Below are 12,057 nucleotides of genomic sequence, written 5' to 3'. Positions count from 1 at the left end.
CCAAACCTGCTGCCTTGCCGGCTTTCATCTTCCGCAAAGCTTTCACTACCTCTTCTCTGTTTACCAAATAATTTTCCCTAACCCTCTCACTTTGCACACCACCTCGACCAAAACACCCTATATCTGCCACTCTATCATCAAACACATTCAACAAACCTTCAAAATACTTACTCCATCTCCTTCTCACATCACCACTACTTGTTATCACCTCCCCATTTGTGCCCTTCACTGAAGTTCCCATTTGCTCCCTTGTCTTACGCACTTTATTTACCTCCTTCCAGAACATCTTTTTATTCTCTCTAAAATTTAATGATACTCTCTCACCCCAACTCTCATTTGCCCTTTTTTTCACCTCTTGCACCTTTCTCTTGACCTCCTGTCTCTTTCTTTTATACATCTCCCACTCAATTGCATTTTTTCCCTGCAAAAATCGTCCAAATGCCTCTCTCTTCTCTTTCACTAATACTCTTACTTCTTCATCCCACCACTCACTACCCTTTCTAATCAACCCACCTCCCACTCTTCTCATGCCACAAGCATCTTTTGCGCAATCCATCACTGATTCCCTAAATACATCCCATTCCTCCCCCACTCCCCTTACTTCCATTGTTCTCACCTTTTTCCATTCTGTACTCAGTCTCTCCTGGTACTTCCTCACACAGGTCTCCTTCCCAAGCTCACTTACTCTCACCACCCTCTTCACCCCAACATTCACTCTTCTTTTCTGAAAACCCATACAAATCTTCACCTTAGCCTCCACAAGATAATGATCAGACATCCCTCCAGTTGCACCTCTCAGCACATTAACATCCAAAAGTCTCTCTTTCGCACGCCTGTCAATTAACACGTAATCCAATAACGCTCTCTGGCCATCTCTCCTACTTACATAAGTATACTTATGTATATCTCACTTTTTAAACCAGGTATTCCCAATCATCAGTCCTTTTTCAGCACATAAATCTACAAGCTCTTCACCATTTCCATTTACAACACTGAACACCCCATGTATACCAATTATTCCCTCAACTGCCACATTACTCACCTTTGCATTCAAATCACCCATCACTATAACCCGGTCTCGTGCATCAAAACCACCAACACACTCATTCAGCTGCTCCCAAAACACTTGCCTCTCATGATCTTTCTTCTCATGCCCAGGCGCGTATGCACCAATAATCACCCACCTCTCTCCATCAACTTTCAGTTTTACCCATATTAATCGAGAATTTACTTTCTTACATTCTATCACATACTCCCACAACTCCTGTTTCCATAAATGCTACATACAAATCCATTTGCTTTTCTAAGTATTTCTCACATACATTTTTCAAAGCAAACACCTGATCCAAACATCCTCTACCACTTCTGAAACCACACTGCTCTTCCCCAATCTGATGCTCTGTACATGCCTTCACCCTCTTAATCAATACCCTCCCATATAATTTCCCAGGAATACTCAACAAACTTATACCTCTGTAATTTGAGCACTCACTCTTATCCCCTTTGCCTTTGTACAATGGCACTATGCAAGGATTCTGCCAGTCCTCAGGCACCTCACCATGAGTCATACATACATTAAATAACTTTACCAACCAGTCAACAATACAGTCACCCCCTATTTTAATAAATTCCACTGCAATACCATCCAAACCTGCTGCCTTGCTGGCTTTCATTTCCGCAAAGCTTTTACTACCTCTTCTCTGTTTACTAAATCATTTTCCCTAACCCTCTCACTTTGCACACCACCTTGACCAAAACACCCTATAGCTGCCACTCTATCATCAAACACATTCAACAGACCTTCAAAATACTCACTCCATCTCACATCACCAGTACTTGTTATCACCTCCCCTTCACTGATGTTCCCATTTGTTCCCTTGTCTTACACACTTTATTTATCTCCTTCCAAAACTTATTCTCCCTAAAATTTAATGATACCTTCTCACCCCAACTCTCATTTGCCCTCTTTTTTGCCTCTTGCACCTTTCTCTTGACCTCCTGCCTCTTTCTTTTAAACATCTCCCAGTCATTTCATTATTTCCCTACAAAAATCGTCCAAATGCCTCTCTCTTCTCTTTCACCAATCTTCTTACTACTTTATCCCACTACTCTCTACCCTTTCTAATCTGCCTACCTCCCACGCTTCTCATGCCACAATCATCTTTTGCACAAGCCATCACTGCTTCCCTAAATACATCCCATTCCTCCCGTACTCCCCTTACATCCTTTGTTCTCACCTTTTTCCATTCTGTACTCAGTCTCTCCTAGTACTTCCTCACACAAGTCTCCTTCCCATGCTCACTTACTCTCACCACTCTCTTCACCCCAACATTCTCTCTTCTTTTCTGAAAACCTCTACAAATCTTCACCTTCGCCTCCTCACGATAATGATCAAAAATCCCTCCAGTTGCACCTCTCATCACATTAACATCCAAAAGTCTCTCTTTCACACGCCTATCAATTAACACGTAATCCAATAATGCTCTCTGGCCATCTCTCCTACTTACATACCTATACTTATGAATATCTTTCTTTTTAAACCAGGTATTCCCAATCACCAGTCCTTTTTCAGCACATAAATCTACAAGCTCTTCACCATTTGCATTTACAACACTGAACACCCCATGTGCACCAATTATCCAACTGCCACATTACTCACCTTTGCATTCAAATCACCAATCACTATAAACTGGTCTTGTGCATCAAAACTACTAACACACTCATTCAGCTGCTCCCAAAACACTTGCCTCTCATGATCTTTCTTCTCATGCCCAGGTGCATATGTACCAATAATCACCCATCTCTCTCCATCCACTTTCGGTTTTACCCATATCAATTTAGAGTTTACTTTCTTACACTCTATCACATACTCCCACCACTCCTGTTTCAGAAGTAGTGCTACACCTTCTCTTGCTCTTGTCCTCTCACTAACCCCTGACTTTACTCCCAAGACATTCCCAAACTGCTCTTCCCCTATACCCTTGAGCTTTGTTTCACTCAGAGCCAAAACATCCAGGTTCCTTTCCTCAAACATACTACCTATCTCTCCTTTTTTCTCATCTTGGTTACATCCACACACATTTAGACACCCCAATCTGAGCCTTCGAGGAGGATGAGCACTCCCCGTGTGACTCCTTCTTCTGTTTCCCCATTTAAAAAGTTAAAATACAAGGAGGGGAGGGTTTCTAGCCCCCCACTCCTGTCCCCTTTAGTCGCCTTCTATGACGCGTGAGGAATGCGTGGGAAGTATTGAATGTTAATGTGCCGAGAGATGCAACTGGTGGGATGTCTGATCATTATCTTGTGGAGGTGAAGGTGGAGATTTGTAGAGGTTTTCAGAAATGAAGAGAGAATGTTGGGGTGAAGAGAGTAGTGAAAGTAAGTGAGCTTGGGAAGGAGACTTGCGTGAGGAAGTACCAGGAGAGACTGAGTACAGAATGGAGAAAGGTGAGAACAAAGGAAGTAAGGGGAGTGAGGGAGGAATGGGATGTACTTAGGGAAGCAGTGATGGCTTGTGCAAAAGATGCTTGTGGCATGAGAAGCGTGGGAGGTGGGCAGATTGGAAAGGGTAGTGAGTGGTGGGATAAAGAAGTATGATTATTAGTGAAAGAGAAGAGAGAGGTATTTGGACAATTTTTGCAGGGAAATAATGCAAATGACTGGGAGATATATAAAATAAAGAGGCAGGAGGTCAAGAGAAAGGTGCAAGAGGCAAAAAAGAGTTGGGGTGTGAGAGTATCATTAAATATTAGGGAGGATAAAAAGATGTTTTGGAAGGGGGTAAATAAAGTGCGTAAGACAAGGGAACAAATGGGAATATCAGGGAAGGAGGGTAACGGGGAGGTGATAACAAGTAGTGGTGATATGAGAAGGAGATGGAGTGAGTATTTTGAGGGTTTGTTGAATGTGTTTGATGATAAAGTGACAGATATAGGGTGTTTTGGTCGAGGTGGTGTGCAAAGTGTGCGGAAGATGAAAGCCGGCAAGGCAGCAGGTTTGGATGGTATTGCAGTGGAATTTATTAAAAAAGGGGATGAATGTATTGGTGACTGGTTGGTAAGGTTATTTAATGTATGTATGACTCATGGTGAGGTGCCTGAGGACTGGCAGAATGCTTGCATTGTGCCATTGTACAAAGGCAAAGGGATAAGAGTGAGTGCTCAAATTACAGAGGTAAAAGTTTGTTGAGTATTCCTGGGAAATTATATGGGAAGGTATTGATTGAGAGGGTGAAGGCATGTACAGAGCATCAGACTGGGGAAGAGCAGTGTGGTTTCAGAAGTGGTAGGGGACGTGTGGATCAGGTGTTTGCATTGAAGAATGTATGTGGGAAATACTTAGAAAAGCAAAATGGATTTGTATGTAGCATTTATGGATTTGGAGAAGGCATATGAGAGAATTGATAGAGAAGCTTTGCGGAAGGTGTTAAGAATATATGGTGTGGGAGCTAAGCTGCTAAAAGCAGTGAGAAGTCTTTATCAAGGTTATAAGGGATGTGTACAAGTATGAAGAGATGAGAGTGACTGGTTCCCAATGAAGGTCAGTCTGCAGCAGGGGTGTGTGATGCCATCATGGTTATTTAATTTGTTTATGGATAGGGTGGTTAGGGAGGCAAATGCAATAGTTTTGAAGAGAGGGCCAAGTATGCAGTCTGTTAGGGATAAGAGGGCCTAGGAAGTGATTCAATTGTTGTTTGCCAATGATTCAGCATTGGGGGCTGATTTGAAAGAGAAACTGCAGAAGTTGGTGAATGATTTTGGAAAAGTGTGTGAATAGAGCAAGTTTAGAGTAAATGTGAATAAAAACAAGGTTATTAGGCTCAGCAGGGTTGAGGAACAAGTCAGCTGGAATGTAAGTTTGAATGGAGAAAAAATGGAGAAAGTGATGTGTCTTACATATCTGGGAGTGAACTTGGCAGCGAATGGAACCATAGAAGCAGAAGTGAGTCATAGGGTTGGGGAGGGGGCAAAGGTTCTGGGAGTGATGAGGAATGTGTGGAAAGAGAGAACATTGTCTTGAAGAGCAAAAATGGGTATGTTTGAAGGAATAGTAGTTCCAACAATAATATATGGTTGTGAGGCATGGGCTATAGATAGGGTTGTGCAGAGGAGGGTGGATGTATTAGAAATGAAATGTTTGGGGACAATATGTGGAGTGAGGCAGTTTGATCAAGTAAGTAATGAAAGGGTAAGAGAGACATGTGGTAATAAAAAACGTGAAGTTGAATGACCAGAAGAGGGTTTGAAGTGGTTTGGATATATAGAGAGGAAAGGTTGACAAAAAAGATTTTGAGCATTTGGGGCCTGAACATGCAAGAGGGTGAGAGGCATGTATGGAATAAAGTGAACTGGAACGATGTGGTATACTGGGTTAGACGTGCCATTAATAGACTGAACCCAGACATGTGAAATGTCCAAGGAAAGGTTAAGGAGCTGTGGTTTTGGTGCATTACACATGACAGCTAGAGAATGAGTGAGAGGATGTGGCCTTTCTTCATGTGTTTCCTCACACTACCATGCTGATGCAGATGGTGTCAATGCTATTTCCTGTGGGGCAGGTTGTGCTGGGAATGGATGAAGGCTAGCAAGTATGAATATGGACATGTTTATATGTGTATATGTATGTATATATATTATATATATTTATTATACTTTGTCGCTGTCTCCCGCGTTAGTGAGGTAGTGCAAGGAAATAGACGAAAGAATGGCCCAACCCATCCACATACGCATGTATATACATACACGTCCACACACAGCACATATTCATACCTATTCATCTCAATGTATACATATATATACACACAGACATATACATATATACACATGTACATAATTCATACTGTCTGCCCTTATTCACTCCCGTCGCCACCCCAACACACATGAAATGACAACCCCCTCCCCACGCATGCGCGCGAGGTAGCGCTAAGAAAAGACAACAAAGGCCACATTCGTTCACACTCAGTCTCTAGCTGTCATGTATAATGCACTGAAAATCACAGCTCCCTTTCCACATGTAGGCCCCACAAAACTTTCCATGGTTTACCCCAGACGCTTCACATGCCCTGGTTCAATCCATTGACAGCACGTCGACCCCGGTATACCATATCATTCCAATTCACTCTATTCCTTGCACGTCTTTCACCCTCCTGCATGTTTAGGCCCCGATCACTCAAAATCTTTTTCACTCCATCTTTCCACCTCCAATTTGGTCTCCCACTTCTCCTCGTTCCCTCCATCTCTGACACATCTATCCTCTTGGTCAATCTTTCCTCACTCATTCTCTCCATGTGACCAAACCATTTCAAAACACCCTCTTCTGCTCTCTCAACCACACTCTTTTTATTACCACACATCTCTCTTACCCTTTCATTACTTACTCGATCAAAGCACCTCACACCACATATTGTCCTCAAACATCTCATTTCCAGCACATCCACCCTCTTTCGCACAACTCTATCTATAGCCCACGCCTGGCAACCATATAACATTGTTGGAACCACTATTCCTTCAAACATACCCATTTTTGCTTTCCAAGATAACGTTCTCGACTTCCACACATTTTTCAATGCTCCCAGAACTTTCGCCTCCTCCCCCACCCTATGATTCACTTCCGCTTCCATGGTTCCATCCGCTGCCAAATCCACTCCCAGATATCTAAAACGCTTCACTTCCTCCAGTTTTTCTCCATTCAAACTTACCTCCCAATTGACTTGTCCCTCAACCCTACTGTACCTAATAACCTTGCTCTTATTCACATTTACTCTCAGCTTTCTTCTTTCACACCCTTTACTAAACTCAGTCACCAGCTTCTACAGTGCCTCACCCGAATCAGCCAACAGCACTGTATCATCAGCGAACAACTGACGCACTTCCCAAGCTCTCTCACCCACAACAGACTGCATATTTGCCCCTCTTTCCAAAACTCTTGCATTTACCTCCCTAACAACCCCATCCATAAACTAATTAAACAACCATAGAGACATCACACACTCCTGCCATAAACCAACACTCACTGAGAATCAATCACTTTCCTCTCTTCCTACACATACACATGCCTTACATCCTCAATAAAAACTTTTCACTGCTTCTAACAGCTTACCTCCCACACCATATATTCTTAATACTTTCCACAGAGCATCTCTATTAACTCTATCATATGCCTTCTCCAGATCCATAATTTTTTTTTTTTTTATTATACTTTGTCGCTGTCTCCCACGTTTGCGAGGTAGCGCAAGGAAACAGACGAAATAAATGGCCCAACCCCCCCCTACACATGTATATACATACGTCCACACACGCAAATATACATACCTACACAGCTTTCCATGGTTTACCCCAGTCGCTTCACATGCCTTGATTCAATCCACTGACAGCACGTCAACCCCGGTATACCACATCGCTCCAATTCACTCTATTCCTTGCCCTCCTTTCACCCTCCTGCATGTTCAGGCCCCAATCACACAAAATCTTTTTCACTCCATCTTTCCACCTCCAATTTGGTCTCCCTCTTCTCCTCGTTCCCTCCACCTCCGACACATATATCCTCTTGGTCAATCTTTCCTCACTCATTCTCTCCATGTGCCCAAACCACTTCAAAACACCCTCTTCTGCTCTCTCAACCACGCTCTTTTTATTTCCACACATCTCTCTTACCCTTACGTTACTCACTCGATCAAACCACCTCACACCACACATTGTCCTCAAACATCTCATTTCCAGCACATCCATCCTCCTGCGCACAACTCTATCCATAGCCCACGCCTCACAACCATACAACATTGTTGGAACCACTATTCCTTCAAACATACCCATTTTTGCTTTCCGAGATAATGTTCTCGACTTCCACACATTCTTCAAGGCCCCCAGAATTTTCGCCCCCTCCCCCACCCTATGATCCACTTCCGCTTCCATGGTTCCATCTGCTGCCAGATCCACTCCCAGATATCTAAAACACTTCACTTCCTCCAGTTTTTCTCCATTCAAACTCACCTCCCAATTGACTTGACCCTCAACCCTACTGTACCGAATAACCTTGCTCTTATTCACATTTACTCTTAACTTTCTTCTTACACACACTTTACCAAACTCAGTCACCAGCTTCTGCAGTTTCTCACATGAATCAGCCACCAGCGCTGTATCATCAGCGAACAACAACTGACTCACTTCCCAAGCTCTCTCATCCCCAACAGACTTCATACTTGCCCCTCTTTCCAAAACTCTTGCATTTACCTCCCTAACAACCCCATCCATAAACAAATTAAACAACCATGGAGACATCACACACCCCTGCCGCAAACCTACATTCACTGAGAACCAATCACTTTCCTCTTTTCCTACACGTACACATGCCTTACATCCTCGATAAAAACTTTTCACTGCTTCTAACAACTTTCCTCCCACACCATATATTCTTAACACCTTCCACAGAGCATCTCTATCAACTCTATCATATGCCTTCTCCAGATCCATAAATGCTACATACAAATCCATTTGCTTTTCTAAGTATTTCTCACATACATTCTTCAAAGCAAACACCTGATCCACACATCCTCTACCACTTCTGAAACCACACTGCTCTTCCCCGATCTGATGCTCTGTACATGCCTTCACCCTCTCAATCAATACCCTCCCATATAATTTACCAGGAATACTCAACAAACTTATACCTCTGTAATTTGAGCACTCACTCTTATCCCCTTTGCCTTTGTACAATGGCACTATGCAAGCATTCCGCCAATCCTCAGGCACCTCACCATGAGTCATACATACATTAAATAACCTTACCAACCAGTCCACAATACAGTCACCCCCTTTTTTAATAAATTCCACTGCAATACCATCCAAACCTGCTGCCTTGCCGGCTTTCATCTTCCGCAAAGCTTTCACTACCTCTTCTCTGTTTACCAAATAATTTTCCCTAACCCTCTCACTTTGCACACCACCTCGACCAAAACACCCTATATCTGCCACTCTATCATCAAACACATTCAACAAACCTTCAAAATACTTACTCCATCTCCTTCTCACATCACCACTACTTGTTATCACCTCCCCATTTGTGCCCTTCACTGAAGTTCCCATTTGCTCCCTTGTCTTACGCACTTTATTTACCTCCTTCCAGAACATCTTTTTATTCTCTCTAAAATTTAATGATACTCTCTCACCCCAACTCTCATTTGCCCTTTTTTTCACCTCTTGCACCTTTCTCTTGACCTCCTGTCTCTTTCTTTTATACATCTCCCACTCAATTGCATTTTTTCCCTGCAAAAATCGTCCAAATGCCTCTCTCTTCTCTTTCACTAATACTCTTACTTCTTCATCCCACCACTCACTACCCTTTCTAATCAACCCACCTCCCACTCTTCTCATGCCACAAGCATCTTTTGCGCAATCCATCACTGATTCCCTAAATACATCCCATTCCTCCCCCACTCCCCTTACTTCCATTGTTCTCACCTTTTTCCATTCTGTACTCAGTCTCTCCTGGTACTTCCTCACACAGGTCTCCTTCCCAAGCTCACTTACTCTCACCACCCTCTTCACCCCAACATTCACTCTTCTTTTCTGAAAACCCATACAAATCTTCACCTTAGCCTCCACAAGATAATGATCAGACATCCCTCCAGTTGCACCTCTCAGCACATTAACATCCAAAAGTCTCTCTTTCGCACGCCTGTCAATTAACACGTAATCCAATAACGCTCTCTGGCCATCTCTCCTACTTACATAAGTATACTTATGTATATCTCACTTTTTAAACCAGGTATTCCCAATCATCAGTCCTTTTTCAGCACATAAATCTACAAGCTCTTCACCATTTCCATTTACAACACTGAACACCCCATGTATACCAATTATTCCCTCAACTGCCACATTACTCACCTTTGCATTCAAATCACCCATCACTATAACCCGGTCTCGTGCATCAAAACCACCAACACACTCATTCAGCTGCTCCCAAAACACTTGCCTCTCATGATCTTTCTTCTCATGCCCAGGCGCGTATGCACCAATAATCACCCACCTCTCTCCATCAACTTTCAGTTTTACCCATATTAATCGAGAATTTACTTTCTTACATTCTATCACATACTCCCACAACTCCTGTTTCCATAAATGCTACATACAAATCCATTTGCTTTTCTAAGTATTTCTCACATACATTTTTCAAAGCAAACACCTGATCCAAACATCCTCTACCACTTCTGAAACCACACTGCTCTTCCCCAATCTGATGCTCTGTACATGCCTTCACCCTCTTAATCAATACCCTCCCATATAATTTCCCAGGAATACTCAACAAACTTATACCTCTGTAATTTGAGCACTCACTCTTATCCCCTTTGCCTTTGTACAATGGCACTATGCAAGGATTCTGCCAGTCCTCAGGCACCTCACCATGAGTCATACATACATTAAATAACTTTACCAACCAGTCAACAATACAGTCACCCCCTATTTTAATAAATTCCACTGCAATACCATCCAAACCTGCTGCCTTGCTGGCTTTCATTTCCGCAAAGCTTTTACTACCTCTTCTCTGTTTACTAAATCATTTTCCCTAACCCTCTCACTTTGCACACCACCTTGACCAAAACACCCTATAGCTGCCACTCTATCATCAAACACATTCAACAGACCTTCAAAATACTCACTCCATCTCACATCACCAGTACTTGTTATCACCTCCCCTTCACTGATGTTCCCATTTGTTCCCTTGTCTTACACACTTTATTTATCTCCTTCCAAAACTTATTCTCCCTAAAATTTAATGATACCTTCTCACCCCAACTCTCATTTGCCCTCTTTTTTGCCTCTTGCACCTTTCTCTTGACCTCCTGCCTCTTTCTTTTAAACATCTCCCAGTCATTTCATTATTTCCCTACAAAAATCGTCCAAATGCCTCTCTCTTCTCTTTCACCAATCTTCTTACTACTTTATCCCACTACTCTCTACCCTTTCTAATCTGCCTACCTCCCACGCTTCTCATGCCACAATCATCTTTTGCACAAGCCATCACTGCTTCCCTAAATACATCCCATTCCTCCCGTACTCCCCTTACATCCTTTGTTCTCACCTTTTTCCATTCTGTACTCAGTCTCTCCTAGTACTTCCTCACACAAGTCTCCTTCCCATGCTCACTTACTCTCACCACTCTCTTCACCCCAACATTCTCTCTTCTTTTCTGAAAACCTCTACAAATCTTCACCTTCGCCTCCTCACGATAATGATCAAAAATCCCTCCAGTTGCACCTCTCATCACATTAACATCCAAAAGTCTCTCTTTCACACGCCTATCAATTAACACGTAATCCAATAATGCTCTCTGGCCATCTCTCCTACTTACATACCTATACTTATGAATATCTTTCTTTTTAAACCAGGTATTCCCAATCACCAGTCCTTTTTCAGCACATAAATCTACAAGCTCTTCACCATTTGCATTTACAACACTGAACACCCCATGTGCACCAATTATCCAACTGCCACATTACTCACCTTTGCATTCAAATCACCAATCACTATAAACTGGTCTTGTGCATCAAAACTACTAACACACTCATTCAGCTGCTCCCAAAACACTTGCCTCTCATGATCTTTCTTCTCATGCCCAGGTGCATATGTACCAATAATCACCCATCTCTCTCCATCCACTTTCGGTTTTACCCATATCAATTTAGAGTTTACTTTCTTACACTCTATCACATACTCCCACCACTCCTGTTTCAGAAGTAGTGCTACACCTTCTCTTGCTCTTGTCCTCTCACTAACCCCTGACTTTACTCCCAAGACATTCCCAAACCGCTCTTCCCCTATACCCTTTGAGCTTTGTTTCACTCAGAGCCAAAACATCCAGGTTCCTTTCCTCAAACATACTACCTATCTCTCCTTTTTTCTCATCTTGGTTACATCCACACACATTTAGACACCCCAATCTGAGCCTTCGAGGAGGATGAGCACTCCCCGTGTGACTCCTTCTTCTGTTTCCCCATTTAAAAAGTTAAAATACAAGGAGGGGAGGGTTTCTAGCCCCCCACTCCTGTCCCCTTTAGTCGCC

The 12,057-nt window shown here is 42.8% G+C and overlaps 1 protein-coding gene across 4 annotated transcripts in view; it reads right to left on the bottom strand.

Moving 5' to 3' along the window:
- The window catches only part of LOC139763606 (uncharacterized), a 97,317-nt gene that overhangs the window by 67,047 nt on the left and 18,213 nt on the right, over positions 1–12,057 (bottom strand). The gene's annotated exons all lie outside the window — the stretch shown is intronic.

This window comes from Panulirus ornatus, chromosome 47 (genome assembly GCF_036320965.1).
Source record: "Panulirus ornatus isolate Po-2019 chromosome 47, ASM3632096v1, whole genome shotgun sequence".
Lineage (NCBI taxonomy): Eukaryota > Metazoa > Arthropoda > Malacostraca > Decapoda > Palinuridae > Panulirus > Panulirus ornatus.
This window is presented reverse-complemented; position numbering and strand designations above follow the sequence as displayed.